Here is a 9,772-nt window from a genome sequence, read left to right on the forward strand (position 1 = left end):
CAGTCTCCGATCTCCAAAGATGCAAATGCAATTTTACAACAGGCGGCTCTACTTAAGGTTCCTCATTGACAAATGCAGCTATTTATATGACACTTATAAATGTGTGCACACAATGGACGCAGGAAAGCTTTGTGCCTAAATACTGTCAACACTGACAACATTTTTATTATACTAGTAAATAATTTGTTTCATTGCTGCTTAATTGGGAATCAATACAGTGCCTATGTTTAATTACATTCCCTGTTTCAGAAGGGTTGGGATCAGTCGGGTTTTCTTCCCCCCTACAGAGATTAGGGACTTTGCGTTTAGGATTCAGAGAGCACAGGGACTGCCTACAGGAGAGCACAGCCCCCTTGAAGGAATGGATGTAGTTAGCAGGATCGTCATTAACTATAAACAACCCACATGAAGAAAGGTCAGAACCACACTTACCCTTTCCCATCTGTAAACAACCAATTATTCAGCTCATCAAACAAAATAATGCACAAGTATTTACATAGGAGCAGTGTTTGTGCATGCAGGTGTGTAAGACCAGGCGTATCTGGCGTAGCCCGACAAAGCCCCATGACACAAGGCTGTGCAGGACCCAGGCAGGGTCAGTCGGTGCTCGAGGGACCGGTGACCCCCTCGTCCAGCAGCAGACCCCGTCTCCGCTCCAGGCCCGGCACCACACGCGGTGGTGCTCGCTGGCAGGCAGCTGCGCTGCTGCTCTGCTTGGGGGCAGGGAGGCACATTCCAGCAGCAGAGAACGGTGCGGATATAAATAACAATATCCTGCGCTGTCTAGGAGACAGCTGTGTGGTAACTCTTGCAATTACTTGCTTGTAAATGGCAACCTTTACATGTGCTTGACTCGTGACATCTTTACGCACTCCATCTCGGAGGGCTCCTGGCGCGGCTCGGCAGAGCTGCCTCCCACCGCGGTGACGGCGCTTCTCCTGCCCCGCCAAGGCCACCCCGGGGGGACACAGGGCTCTGGGGGGTCCCCCCGTCCCCATTCCCAGGGAGTGGCCGCCTCTGGCCGGGTGCGTGTGGCCAGGGCGCGTTTCAGGGGGGTCACGGGCAGACCCGCACCTCCCTCCGCACCCCTGAGCCAGTGCAGCTCTGCCCGGGACTGCTCCGAAACGCCTCAGCGCATCCCTACAAAGAAGCGGCCGCCTGAGCACCGCCCCAGAAAGCACCGCGCTGCAGACACGCGACACAAACCCACGGCCTTTGGGGGGCAGGAGAACACCCCCCGATGACCCTCCAAAATACCTTAACGGGGAGGGGGGGCTCTGCAGATGCGGGGGTCAGTTGCTCAGAGCAGGTGTGCAGTGCTGAGAGCAGCCAGCAGAAACTGGGGAGGGAGAAGGCTGGAAAAGCTGGCGCTGGGCTGCATCACGGCCACCCCTCCCAGCAGGCAGGGCGAAGCTGCCCTCTCCTCTCTGCACGCGAGGGCAGCGGGGCAAGGAGCAGCACTCGAGGCTGAGGCATGTTTATCTGCTGCTGGTGCACAGAAAACCCGCCCCGCATCTCCCCATCTGGACAAAGCATAACCACTTCTCTACAGCAATTTTTTCATCCCTAATGCGAGAGCTGCACTTTAGCATTAATTTTTTTTCCTAGACAGACTTCAATCTCATTAATTTTAAGACACTCTAAGCTCTCTTTAGCAGTCTCTAACATAATTCTCCTAACTTAAGATACACTAGATAGAAGTAGCCAATCCCGTTCATAATTGTATATATGGCCAGCAATTCAAATTCACTTCCCCTGATTTAATGTCCTATTTGTATTCTATCAATAAATGAAGTTCTCAGGACCATACTTAAATGGAAGCAGCACTATGCTCTGATAGCCAAAGCCAGCAAAAAAAATTTCATCACTAAACCAAAACGTCTTGTAGTATATGATTCCTTGACTTATTGTTCTCTCCTCTTCACTGCACTTGAATATTAAATGTTGTATTAATAGCTCACTCTTAATTATCCATGAGTAATGTACTACAACCAGAAAATTAATGGAGGGAAGCACCACAAAAATGGAAAAAAAATTCTCACTATCCCTGATACATTTTCAAACAGCCTGTGAGAGGAAGGGAGCCACTCACACTGCCTTGAACACAGCCAGACAAAAGAGCAGCGCTGGGGAGGGGTCCACCGCTGAAACCCTGTGAACGCAGCTCCTCACCCCTCTGGATGTTGCCCACCATGGGCAGGTTACGAGCAGGGGTACGATAATGATCACATAAATCCAGGGGTGGCCTAGAGAGGGGAGGGCAGGGGCGACTGCTGCCTCTGTCCTGCAGCCCAAGATGGGGGAGGTGATGAGTGAGACCAGAGCGAGAAATTCAAGACTGTTAAGGAAGACTTTTCCATAAACACGTAATTCAGCTCTGGACTTCACTGCTGCAGGCAGGTGTTGAGATCTGAACTTGAAAAGACTGACAAAGGACTGGGTGTTTTTACCAATAACTTGGATTCTCAGAGTTAAACGTTAGAGCTGACAAGCGTGGGAGGCAATGCTACCCCCCTCATCTCATCACGGTGGTTTGAAGTGCTCTACAAAGGGCACCCGAGAGGGAGGACCCCTCGTCTCTGCCGGCACATCTTCCCCTCCCCAGAAGCAAGGGCCCAGCTCAGACACGAGCTCGGTGGGCAGCAGGACAGACCCACGGCACTCATCAGTTCCCAGGTTTCGCGAGGGTTCATGTCCCATGGAGATGGACCCACAGCCTGGACCAGCCAGGCACATTTTGACCTGGCCATGCAGCTCGGCACCCACCCACCTAAACCCCTCCCTGGGTGCCCAGCTGCTATCAGCCTCCCATCGACTCACCCATGCTTGGAAACCGAGCCCTGTGAGATGCCACCACTGGCATACATGCACAGCATGGACCGTATATACCACCACCATTCTCGATGTTTGCCCTGCTTTGAGCACCCTTTTCTCCACAGGTCAAACCACGGCTGGCACATCAGCTGCATGCCATGCAGAAGGCAACACACCCATTCCCCTCCCACCATCTGCACGATCCCCATTCACTGGAGCATCTCAGGGCTGTGGAAGCAGAACCAAGCTTTCAAGATCCCACTGTGGCAATACAGCTGCCAGTGACAGACATGGCCAGGACAGAGAGATCCCCTCAGGAAGCCTGCTGTATGTCAGACCAAGAGCTGCCCTCCAGAGCAGCACTCTCTGGCTGGGCGGTGACGCAGCCTCATGAGAGCAGGTGACCAGCAGCAATGAAGAGGAAACAGGCAGTAACATTGCTTTAACTCCATCACTAAAATATTGCCCGAGGGAGGGAAACGCTGCAAGTGTTGTCTGTATCCTAATGCCAGGCTCAGGAATCAAAGCCCTGGTACCCTGATCAGTCTGAACTTTGCAAAGCTAATTTACTGAACTGTTCAGCACAGGGAAGGGAATTAGCTACTTTGTCTCTTACTCAATACAGGCATTAAAAAATTAACAGGCCATTACTAAGTTTTCTTTGCATTTCTGCCTATTACAGTGTTATTTAAGGACTGGGGACTCTGCTCCAAGCTCAGCACTGTCGGTGCCAGGAACCTGCGGCCAACCAGCCCTGGCAGAGCAGCAGCCCCGGGGGGAACCCCCACACGCTGCAGAGCCTTGTGCTCTGACATCCTGCCCGCGCTTGGGAGTCCGGCACAGCACCCGGCTCCCCGCGTTGCTCCCACACAGGCAACCCAGCCCCGGCTTCCCAGGACACGCCGCCCCGCACCCTGGCAGAGGGCCAGCGGCAGACCAGCCGGCCACAGCAGCACAGCTGGCTTCAGCTCTTGGGCACATCGAGTTGTCTCCCATACAGAGCTGGGACCGCTGGCCATGCAGCAGGGCCAGGCCTTAGCTCCGGGACAAAGTGCAAGGTCACCCCAAGGGCAGCATGGCCTGGGGAGACTTGATCTTCCACAGCAGCCTCCACAGAGCATTCCTGAAGCTGGGAATCCTCCAAGGACAGCACAGGTTGAGCCGCTCCGCAGGGGGCTGTGCCATCCTGCGCCCTGGCAGGGACTGTGCCGCCCAGAGCGCTACGCCGTCGGGTGTCCCCAGAAGGTGCTGCACCCCGAGACCATGACACAGCACCTCTGCCCCCGAGCTGGGACACAGGCAGAGACCACCGCAGCATCCACCTCTGCAGGTGCGATCCCGGGGCTGCTCCCGAGGAGTGAAATGGTGAGGTGTCTAATTAAATATGTGCCTCCCATTGCTGGAGCCCTGCAGCAGCCATGAATTATGCAGTGGCTCACTTACATGTCAGCAGGATCACAATATTGATGAGTTATCCCGTGTGTAATCTGATAAAAACCAAGATAAACTCAGCAAAAATTGAGTGTAATATAATCCTTTCCTTTCAATAAACAATTTCCAGCCCAGCGTTGGGAGCATCTCCACGCTCCCCTCTCTCCCCGGGCTCTCTCCTCAGCCCGGGCAGCCCAACCCCGCAGCACCAGCAGTGGCCAGGCTGGGGCACGGCCCCCCCAGCCAAGGGGCAGTGCTGGGTGTCTGTGAGGCGCTACCTGGGGGACAGCTCCGTGCCATATGGAATTAGAGGCCGGTGCTCTCCGCAGCGCTGGCGCATTCCACAAGGTCTGCGTTTTGGCATTTAGATTAATGCTGGAGACAGGGAGGAAGAAGTTGCCATGTCTCACGCTGACTCCCTCCGCTCCGTCTGAGCAAATGACGGATGGCAGAGCGCAACTCCCACTCGGAAACGCTTTCCAGCGCTCGCGCAGACCCGGGTCCAACTCTGGCTCCCATGACAAGCCGACTGCTGTATAATCCTGGCCCAGATGCTTTCGGTGCCCTGGGAATGGCCAGCAGCGCAGGCTCCCACCCTCAGCCAAAACGCATCCCACAAGAAACACAGTGAGGAGAGGGGAGATACTTGGTGCTTCTGGCCAGGTCTGGTCACCAGGCCCGTGCAAAAGGCCGAGGGCTGTGAGACAAGGACAGAGGACGCCACTCCTTCCCCCAGCACTTCCCTGGTGCAGCAGGGACCGGTGCTGCTCACCCCAAACTCGGTGAGACCGTCAGAGAGACCCTGAGCCCCGAGGGAAGGCAGCACCCACTCGCAGGCCTGCTCCCCAAGGCGGGGAGAGCCAAGCCCACCCCTCTTTTGGACAGAGCCAGAGTCGATGAACAGCGAGCAAAGCAGCTGTCCTCACCCTGGGGACATGCACCAGACTCTCCTCAGCACAGTCTCACAGTGCCCTCGTACCACCAGCTGCAGGAACATAACGAAGCAAGCACGCCATTAACAAGAAATAACGGATGAAGTACGGACAGGACAGTTACACCGGCTACCAGGTTCTCCGCCTTCAGGAGGTGGCACGGGAATACCCCATGGCCAAGGGGGAGCCAGCAGCAGAGGGGATGCCAGAGCCTGCCAGACAGCGCCAGCAGCTGGGAGCCCCGCGTCCACCCATCAAATCCCCACGACCCCAGGGTCAGCGGGTGCCTGCAGAAGAGGGGATCTGAAGTGGGCTTGTCTGACCTTCTCCTGAGGGACATTCACTGCAGAGCACAAGTGCAAAGCTTCAGAAGCAGAGCACTGCTAATTCTTCTTTTGAAATAGTATTTCAAATCCATAACAAAATTAGAGATACAGGAAAACAAAGACAGAGAAAGGCTCAAACTGGTGAGACAAGGGAAAGACAGGAGGAGCGGGATCTTCCCAAGAGAGCCATGAAACTGCTGAAAAAGACCTTAACGACTTTGCTGAATGCCAAGGCCGCAGTATTGGAGCGAGCACCCAGCTTCCAGCTCTGCCACTCCCCGCTCCAGCCGCCGAGAGCATCAGCAGGGTGAACCCCGGCCAGAAGAGCCCCCCCGACAGCGACAGCGGGGGTGACGCCACCACGCAGGCAGCACCACGTGCCCAGCCGGTCGCAGGTTGCCCCTGGACTCTCCACGGACACGAGTTCTGCTGTTTTGAGCCCTGGCCGTTGAAGGAGGGGTCAGGATCCAGGCAGGTCCCCCTTGCCCCCAGGGCTGCTCTCTCCTTGTGCCTGGGGCTCTCAGGCATCACGCTGACACTGGCCCAGCAGGCCTGGAGAGCTGTGGCAAGCTGGGGGGGTCCTCAGCCCTGCCAATAAAGCCTATGGGGAGGGACAGGAACGGTGCTGCCTGGAGACGCTTCATTTCACAGATGTGTCTGTGCGCGAGAGAAACTTTCACAGTTTTACTGCTTTTCAAATATTTTAATGCGAGCCATTTGGTGTCACATTTTTAAAAAATGGATACCAGCATGAGCTACATGCGCATTAGCAAATGTCTCTATATTAGTATAAATACAAGAAGCAGAAAAGCACAGTCTGACTCCTAATCCATATGGTTATTCCAAATAGATTGCATGGTCTTAAACTTTGGCTTATTAGACTGCATCTTACATATGGAAAGAATTAAAATGCTGGATTTACAGTGCAGGCTAATCAGAGCATGTTTAACTTATGATGCCCCAGAAGACCCAGAAGGTCGCAGCCTCCCAGACACCTGGCACAGAATCTGATTCTGCTCACGCCGGTGTAAACCTGACCGAAGCCCAGTGTTAGGCGGGCTTTACCACGGCATCAGGCAGGGCAGGATCCGACCTCCAGCACTCTAATAGGAGCAAGCTGCAAAAAGGAAATACCTCATTTCCCACTGACTAGTCCATACAAGCACAGAGACAATAGGGCCAAGTGTGCGCTGCCGGCAGCGCTCCCATACATGAGTGCTGGCTGGCGTTTGGACTGCTTTGCCATGACTTTGTATCTGAAAAAGCCATCAGCCTGCCTGTTCCTTCACTTAGAATAAAAGGTCACTTCAGGGCTTTTAGGAGTTTTTTCCACACAAAAGAATTATCTTTATTTTTTTAAAAAAAATACTCTGCCCCGAGATCACAAAAGCTGTTAAAAGCAAGGCATGATATCGCTGTTAATGAAGGCAGAACTCATGGGAAGGTGGATATATGTTATTTACTTCTGCTAATTTATTTCTGGACAAGGCTAGACTCATCTCGGGTGCTTTAGCACACACATTCCCACCAGCGCAGATGTAAGTGCACTGAACTCCCCCACCAGAGAGGCTCTCTTGCAGCAGCCTGAGCCTCACCCCCTTTGTTTTCACATGGATTTAGTCCACTGATGTTGTTTCCATGCGAGTCAGTTGCCTTTTTATTACTCCTCTAACTACAACTTTCTCCAAAGTTGCTGAATTTCTGGACTTGGAGCGATGACAAAAGAATACATTGATTCACCCACTTTCACACTGCTCTGTCTGCTCTCACTGTCTGACATCTCCCTACAGGGATCATTTCTTATGTTGTCTTCAGTTTGCTTGTTTTTCCAGTGCTGGTTTTTTCTATGAAAAGCTAAAGTGTTTGATTACGAGCACATTTTAAGTAAAAAGCTTCGGGAGAAGCATTCCGCTTTAGCTTCAAACTGGCTGCCTTCCAAAAGCTACCTTTGCTTCATCTTTTACATGTAAGGAAATTGTTTATTACCAGCTTGAACAAACAGGCACACTGCTAAAATGCTTCAGCAAGGCTGTCCTAAAACCATGCAGTCTTCGTGATGAGGTATTAACAACTGATGGGAAAAAAAATCCATTTTAACAACCTGTCTGCACACACACATCACACAGGGGCTGAGAAAAAGCAGAGAAGCTTTCAGTCCGATGGGTCACTGTTTTCAAAATCAGTACAAAAGCACAAAGCAGTTGGGCTTCAGAAGAGCTTCTCCGCTCATATCGGCAGCGTCTCTGCTGCAGCACTACAGAACTCAAGTTCTGAAGAGGAAAGTAGAAAAGAGAAAGTTTTTACTAAGCACCTCTTATCCTGGTGCTCTGGACTCTGCACAAAGCTGCCGAGTCTGGGAGCATTCAGCTCTGCCACATGGGGTTATTCTCATCATCCTACTAAAAAAAAAAAAAAGGATGCGGTTGCTAGTCCCTGGCATTGCTTTGCTAAAGGAAAAAATGCAGGCAGTGTTCAGAAGTATCACTCTGGAAGTCTTCTCAAAACTGTGTTTTTTTTCTTACTCTGACCAAACTGAGGCAAAACTAACCTGCCAGACCATCTGAAAAGGAGAATTTATTGAGAAAAACACTTTTGGTGACGTCACCCAAGTTCACAGTTCACCTGCGTCCCAATGGCACAGCTCTGGTCTCAGCACACTTGCTGTCTAGCTTTAATCACCACACCTGATGGTTACAGAAACCCCCTGGGAACAGCACAGGGCAAAGGGAAGCTCCAACAGCAAAGCCATGGCTGGCAGAGCCGGGGTGACCATGTCCTGCCTATGCTGCACCCAGGAAACTGCACTGAAAACTTCAGGAAGCAGCTCCCACCCAAACAGCGGCAGAAACCACCTGCCTCATCCCCACAGGTCTGCAGGCTCAGGCACTCTCACCACGGACAGCAGGAGCAGACCGTGCCTGAAGCTGCTGGAGGTGCCTCACCACGGCCAGTATGAACCAGTATGAATCCAGTGAAGGAGACATGGCCTGGGGGACCGGCACAGCCTCAAGGGTATGAATCCTCCCGCACCCAACTGCATCTCCAGCCCACCCGGGTTCTCTGATCCACCTCTCTGCTGATCCCGATGAGCACAGCCAGCCCCAGGGCTGGTCCCACTGCACTGCTAAACTCAGCACCCTGTGCCACAGCCATCCACACAAGTCCAGCTCCCTCGGCTCCATCCCGCACCTGACCTCGTTAATCAACGGCACTCCCTTTCCCACAGGGTCACCAGAGGCTGTGCAAAAGAGCCTAACAGGCTGCTCTTCTCTCCAGCCTCTCATTACTGAGGACCAGAAAAAGATAAGGAGCATGTTCTACTTCTGTTTTTTAAGGAAGTGATTAAATTGGGATCAACTTTTCATCTTTCCTACAAAAAAGTGCTCTGTCATCTTGTGCCCGTTCACCTACGCAAAGATGAGATGACATCTCTGGCTAAAGGCCGACAGTTCTGCACCTCCTTGTCACTTTTAACAAGAAAATAATCCTGCAGAAACACTTGAAAAACAAATCGGTGTTGACACTCCTCATCTGCTAGGTACGTTTTACGAAAGGGAAGAAATACTGCATTAGCGTTTGACCTCTTCACCTTTTTGACACTGGAAGAAAATAAAGAGGGAGAGGCTCAGAAAAGCTGGAGTAACAAAATAATGAGAGCAGGCAGCACTCGGAAGGCAGCAGCCCACCTGCCTGGCGGGGAGGCCAGGCAGGGCTGGAGCCAGCCCAGGCAGAGGGAAGCCGCGAGCCCCGAGCAGCCAGCGCACCGCTGCCTACACCTGGCAGAGCCTTGGCCGGATCACCCAGGGAGATCCAGGGACCGGTGCCCACCCTCACACTCCCCACCACCAACTCCCAGCTTGCACCAGTGGCACCCTGTAACTGGTTAACTGGTGCTGGAGGCTGGACCCAACTCAGAACAGCACTGGAACCAGAGAGTGACAAATAACCGCAAGAGGTACAGCCGCACACGCTGTGGCTCGGGACAAAACAACATTGCAAAATGAGCTTGTCCTGCCAAGAGCTGCTTCTGCAGATGAGGCCACAAGGGCCGGAGTCCTGCAGCTCGGAGGAGGGCCATACAGGGCATCACCAAAAAACATCAGTCCTGCAAAGCACGGGGGGCTCCGCTCTGCGCACGGGCTGCAGTCCCTCCACGTGAGCAAGCCGACGTCCTCCCACCATCTCATCCTTGCCATGCAGGAGCCCTGCTCCAGCTCCATCCTCGCACCATTACGCAGCTCTGCAATGCCGAGTGGCTACTTGTACTCC

Source organism: Strix uralensis, chromosome 17 (genome assembly GCF_047716275.1).
Source record: "Strix uralensis isolate ZFMK-TIS-50842 chromosome 17, bStrUra1, whole genome shotgun sequence".
NCBI classification, from domain to species: domain Eukaryota; kingdom Metazoa; phylum Chordata; class Aves; order Strigiformes; family Strigidae; genus Strix; species Strix uralensis.